Source organism: Salarias fasciatus, chromosome 20, assembly GCF_902148845.1.
Source record: "Salarias fasciatus chromosome 20, fSalaFa1.1, whole genome shotgun sequence".
Taxonomy (NCBI): Eukaryota; Metazoa; Chordata; class Actinopteri; order Blenniiformes; family Blenniidae; genus Salarias; species Salarias fasciatus.
In genome coordinates this window covers 19,038,154-19,044,335 of record NC_043764.1, presented here as the reverse complement: position 1 = coordinate 19,044,335, position 6,182 = coordinate 19,038,154, and positions in this window count along the sequence as shown.

Sequence of the window (6,182 nt, the reverse complement as noted above, 5' to 3'; positions counted from 1 at the left end):
TGGTCCAACACACCTGTTTGCAATGACTTGCTCATTATCTGGCTTTCTGCAGAGCTTAGTGATGACACATTTATTGGGTTCAGGTGTGTCTGTGCAGCCAAACACTGAAAATGCAGGACAGTCTGCTATTACTGAATAAAACAGGTATAGAGAAGTGATGGATGCAAGGATGGAGGACTGATTTATTGAAACCGATAAACTGACACCACATTCTAAGGTTGTGCTATCTGCTGAGATCAGTCACAATAAAGCTTAATGATCCAGAAGAAGGCTTCACAACACACAAAAAGCACTATTAAATATCGAGAAAGATAGGTATAAATTCTTTTTTTTTAAGAGAATTAATTATGTCTAATGCTTTTGGGTGATGAGTGTGATTCCACTGTGCAAATAATGGATCCTTATTTGGTTGGAATAAAAGCAGGTACTGCACCCCCTCTGCCAACAATCAATACACACTGCAATTAAAGCACACTCTTTGACTCTGAGAAAGTGCAACAATAAATTATTAATAATGTGTTTAGTGTCAAATAAATCCAGCCCTCAGTATTGGACGGAGACAGTGGCCACTGACGAATCTTCTGGTCGGCTCTGCACAACCGAATCTCTGTCAACATCTTCACAATATTTGTCTTGATTTAGATTAAATAAGCAGATGCCATTTTCCTCCCACTTTAGTCTTTTGGTCTTGAAAATGAATTATTATTGATTTAGCCACCTTCTGCACGCTGTTTATCCAGCTTAGGGTCACGTGTCTGACAGCTGACGGTGGTTGTTTTTGCAGTACAGACTCAGAATACAGTTAGATGAGTTAGATGACATGACAAGTAAAGGGTGGTGTTGACACATTTATAAAATGTCTTTAAATGATGCCTCTTTGATAAGGACAGTGTGCAGTTCAAAACGATCTGTGTCAGATAATATTTGGTATTCATCTGAAGGCCAGTGTTCTGCTTATGAACATTACGAACGTCTAGTACAAAAACATAAACAATTTCTTCCAACCAAAGTGTCATTCATTCGTTCATTCATGTATTCAGTCACTTCAACAGTCATTCAAACAGTCAGTCATTACTTTATGACTTACGGTACTTTGCAGGTTTACTGATAACTTTATATATTATTGTTGTAAATAATTGACGAATCTTTAAAGCTTGTGACGACAGAGTTCTTGGTCACTTGGTTTCAGCCATGTATAAAAAAACAAATGTTTTTATTTGTAATCTACCGGTAATTAAATATAAAATAAGTCTAATATTTCATAATAAAAGCATGAATTTTACCGGAGTTGCATTGGTTAGATATGAACACTGGAAGCCACCACTCCTCATTTACATCTGTGTTTAGCTGGCTGAAACTGCAGAGAAGAACATGCAGTACACGGATTCTCACCCCTAGGTGTCACTGACAGCTACCTGTAAATCATCTTACCAGGCAAATGGAAATAACTTCAAGAGGTTTTCTTCAAAATAACAATGAAATTTTAATACAGTGTAAAATGAGGAGCAGATCTCTGAAACATCTAAAATTATTTCCCCCCTGGTTTGTTTACACGGGGGATCATTCTCTGGCATTAGAACTGGTCTGGAGATAAAACATGGATTGTTCACAGATTGCTCATTATGCACACTGAGTTCAACTGGCAGCATCATCTCTGATCCAACCTCTCATCTGCTTTGAAGATATTACAGCAATGCTCCTCGCGGACCGTGCCACTTCTGGACACAACGAGATGCACAACTTGATTAGAGAATACACAATGATTTTGAAGTGGTTTACATAATGCTGCTCTGTGCCAAAGGTGACATATTGTTTGAGTCAGAGTGCATTAGCAATAAAAGCCCATCACTGGCCGGTGCTTCGCTCTATAGGCTCACTTTAATAACAACCATAGAGCTCAACTGCAGCAATCTACACATGTGATATATACACTGAATGCTCATGCTAAAGAGGTGATGTGGTCCAAATTGATGAGTGTTTGAACTTGGCTTGACTTTTTTTTTTTTATGGCTTTTCTTGGTTTTAAATAAAATGAAAAGTCTTTCTTCCGCACAGTGATGCCAGAGGAGAATGAAACCTGAGAAGGAAATACTGCTTTCATTTATTTTGACAAGGCAGCACGGCGAGGGCTTCAGTCTTACATTTAGATCCGTCTTTGCACTCTCTCTCTATGGGCAGCACACTTACAGCTGATGTCAGGAGTAAATGATGTAATGTCTGTGAACATGGAAAACAATACCTGAATGTCACGCTCAGTGACTGGAGCGCTTCACATGAGGATCAAGAATTAACAAAAAAAAAAAACAAACATTAAATGCAGAACTGAAGTTCTTCCAAAGCAATTTTGATTCAAATGTTATTATATTTTAAGCTCTTTTGGCCGACCTTAATTGTGTGATAGCGAAGATAATGGTTGGAATGTTTTGTTAGCAGTTTTTTCCCATACATCTCCAGTAATGAATTCCTGCCTGCCACACACTAAAATCACCTATTGTGTTATAAATAATGGCCACCCATTTTATTTGTGGGCAGCTATACTTATGCAGGTGGGCACCAGACCTGAAATCCTATAAGCTTTCACCTCTGCTCTTCAAATAAGAGCATGCTGCAGCACCCCAATGTTGCACATAAAGTATTTTCCAGGGCATCACAAATGGCTGCAGCAGCTTTGCAATCTTGTCTGGCGTCGTCTCATCTGGCATGCATCAGCAGTCACATCCTTCCTGCTGTGAAATAGGGACCTTCTCCTGGCCACCATGCTTGACTCGCCCCAAACAAATTGGTGCAGAGAGCCGTAGCACTTACTCGGTGGCAATATTCTTAACTGGTTGCTCTGCTTTCAACAGAAATGTAATAGGCTCTGAAAGGGTCACTGCTTCACATAGTTTGGGAAGTACACAGCATAAAGGTCCCCTAGGTGTGAGACAGTAAAAACTGCTGTAGGTAGGCATAATAAAAGGTGTTACTATCCAGTGAAATCAGCTTTGCCTCGGGGAGCTATCTTGGGTGTTCCAAGAAATGTAAAAGAGGTCAGATCGGCTCCAAAGATAAAAGAACAGTCCTGTCATCAGAGTACAGATGTCCTGAGAATCATGGCTCTGCTATTTTTGGTGCTGTTTCATGCCAGGCGATGTTTTATTTAGTAAACTATAATAAAATAAGTTAAATCACTTCGCAAAATATAATTTTACTCCTGAGAACCAGTATTTGCTTTTACTTGCAAATTAACATGGTGTATATAACAGAGAACCGGGCAAGCCTACATTGCAGTCTTAAATGCATTTACACCCTCGAGTAAATGCTTTAGATTCCCTTGCCTTTTCTATTTACAGCCATTAGGTGGAGAGAGCTGAGTGGCTTTGTATTTGCACTTCTGTGCATTTGTGATCATGAACAATCTTGATAAATAGATTCAATTTAAAGTACATTAAACAGTAAATATCATGGTCTTATTCATTCAATTGACTCTCTTCAATGCTCTCAGAGTCATTTTATAATAATAAAAGTCTACCAACTTGACCATAATGACACAGATACTGTTAAATAAACATTTCACAATAGCTAAACCTAAAGCTCCACTATGGGCCAGTCCCCCTCTGCAGACACGAGGTTTAACTGGAGTCTGGAAAGTCTTTACAACACACAGGTGGGAAGTGGCTTTCACCACATTACTTTTGGGTCCTAATCCCCCCTGTGGTGTCGTCCCCCATTGAGCATTAGTGCCATGTCTTTGCTGGTTTGCTTTAAAGACTTCCTCTTCACACTGTAACTTTGGGACCTGCAGCAGTGCAGTGATAGAAAACATATTTGAGTACACAAGAAAACCATTTCTTTTAGAAGGCTTTCACTGGTTATTGGTCATTAGCCATGCGCAGGCTTTTTTTTTTTTTTTTTTTTTTTTTTTTTTGCTGGTCAGCACTAACGTTAGCGAACCGAGCAGAATGATGTGACGCGTTGTGTTTGTGTGTACTAGTTGCTGGGAGTCAACTAGTACACACATTACTCAGTATCCTAATGAGATTATATGTGAGGATGATTCCAGTCATGATCAATTAGCCTTAATGGAAATGAAATATATCAGTTTCAGGCACTTCACTACTACCTCTCTGACCTTATGACAAAGACTATCCAATCCACCTGTTTAAACAAAGGGAGAGGAGCAGGACAATGTCTCACACAAAGGACAGATAACATTAATGCCTGCTGCGTTTGGGGCCCTCATGGAGACAATGATGTCAGTATCACTGGCATGAGTTGTAATGAAAACCCTGAAGAACATCCAGGCAGTGTTATCGTCAAAAGACCCGAGGCAAGAAGTGCCGCTCTGCACTGAGAACAAATAATAAACATCACGCATTAAAATTTAATTCAATATTTCTGCTCTAAAAAAAGTAAAAATGCCAATTAGGCAGAATATTCCGAGGTTGGGGTGCAGTCAGTGGACCTGTGCAGTTATTAGTGGCATAAGTCACCATTCAAACATGCATGAATGAGAAATTACAACAGTGTGGGGTGCAATTAGCTCTCCCAAATCAGAGCGTGTCAGATGACATTATCTCACAGGCTGAGAGCCTTTACCGCTCTGAGAGTCTCTTGCTCCAGAGGAGTCAGGAGGGGTTAACTACTGTGGGGGGAACAGACCATTTGGTCCCTGCCTGCAACATGAGGACATCTCTTTCTCAAGTCTGAGGGCCTCAAATGTCCTGAACCTGCACGACAAAACAGCATTTCTGGATTAATTTCTGTTCCCTCATTGCTTTTTTTTTTATTACATAGCCGATTTGTTTTTATGCTGAGGGTGTTAAAAGTGTACAGTTTCAAACTGAAACCACAACATTTAGCTGTTGGAATGAGACAAGGGATAATTTCTTTCTGATGCGGTAATTGCTAAAGCAGACATAATAGTGCTGAGGGCTTCGGGTAATGTGTTATGCAATCTTTGTCATTTGCACCACATGTGTGGAAGAAAGATCCATGTAAAGTACTCTGACGGTAATTTACTCATTTGCAATTCTTACATTTCTATTACTATCGACTCCACCACGGGGCGAGACTTCACCGTCCTGCAGAACAGCCAGCTCTGCAACCATTTAGCTTATCAATCCAGGTTATTGATGATCTTATAAGCGGGTCAGTAGTGGGCTGAACCTGAGTTCAGTGGACCTCATTTTTCTCTCCTGTGGGTGTACAACACAGATTGACCTCATAAAGGTCGAATTGAGGTAATATTTAATACTGATCTCTAAAAATCGATAAGACCGTCATTAATAAAATTCTGTTTTAAATGATCAATGTCTCTCAGTCGATGTGCTTTGAAGACGATGTGACTTTTAGCTGTGGCGGTTCCTGGATATGTTGCAGCTTTCATCCACTGAGCTCTCACCAGTTTCAAATATGTAAAAGAGAGCGTTTTAAAGCTGAAGTGAGAGCCAGGGATGATAGTGAACCAGTAAGAAACACCAAAAGAAGGTGTGAGGTCTTAACCGGCAGCTGTGCCTGCCTTTGATTATAATGAGGAGAGAAAACTAATAATGGGGCCACTGAGTCATCCCTGCCATTGATTAGTCAAGGGAGACCCCTGAAACAAAGTGATCAGTGGCCTCACTGCCCCATGTGCCTGCCTGATCAGTCTAATCATTGAATGAGACAGCTTTTGTCTATATTCTCACTGGTGACTCAGTGACCCTCAGGATTAAATTGGGGGGGAGTCTTGAGGAATACTGATGAGATCAAGTTTACTTGTGTCTTTTTCGGCTCCTCCTTTGTACCATTTAGTATATCAGATTTGAGTAATTACAGCTTTAATACACTTAACTTGGCCAAAATGCAGCAGGAGATCACAGACACGTGATTTCTAACTCCGCTTGTATGAGTTTGATTTATTACTGTGGTTTGCTGGCATCGCAGGGAAAAAGGCAGACTGAGATTAATCGAGGCTGCAGTTTTCAAAGATAGCTTTGCCACAAACAAACAAGGAACAATTCAGTTATTTCCACCACAGTATCACACTTCTTTCAAATCTCAAGTGGCACAGTCGTTTCTCCATATTTCGTGGGGTTTCTGGATCATCGCAACTTCCTGCTTCCCCCACTCAATTTCATACATTTCTCCTGAATTTCAGTGACAATGCATACATGCATCATTTCAGAGAAGTTGAAACAATTTTCTCCGGGAGTTTGTCC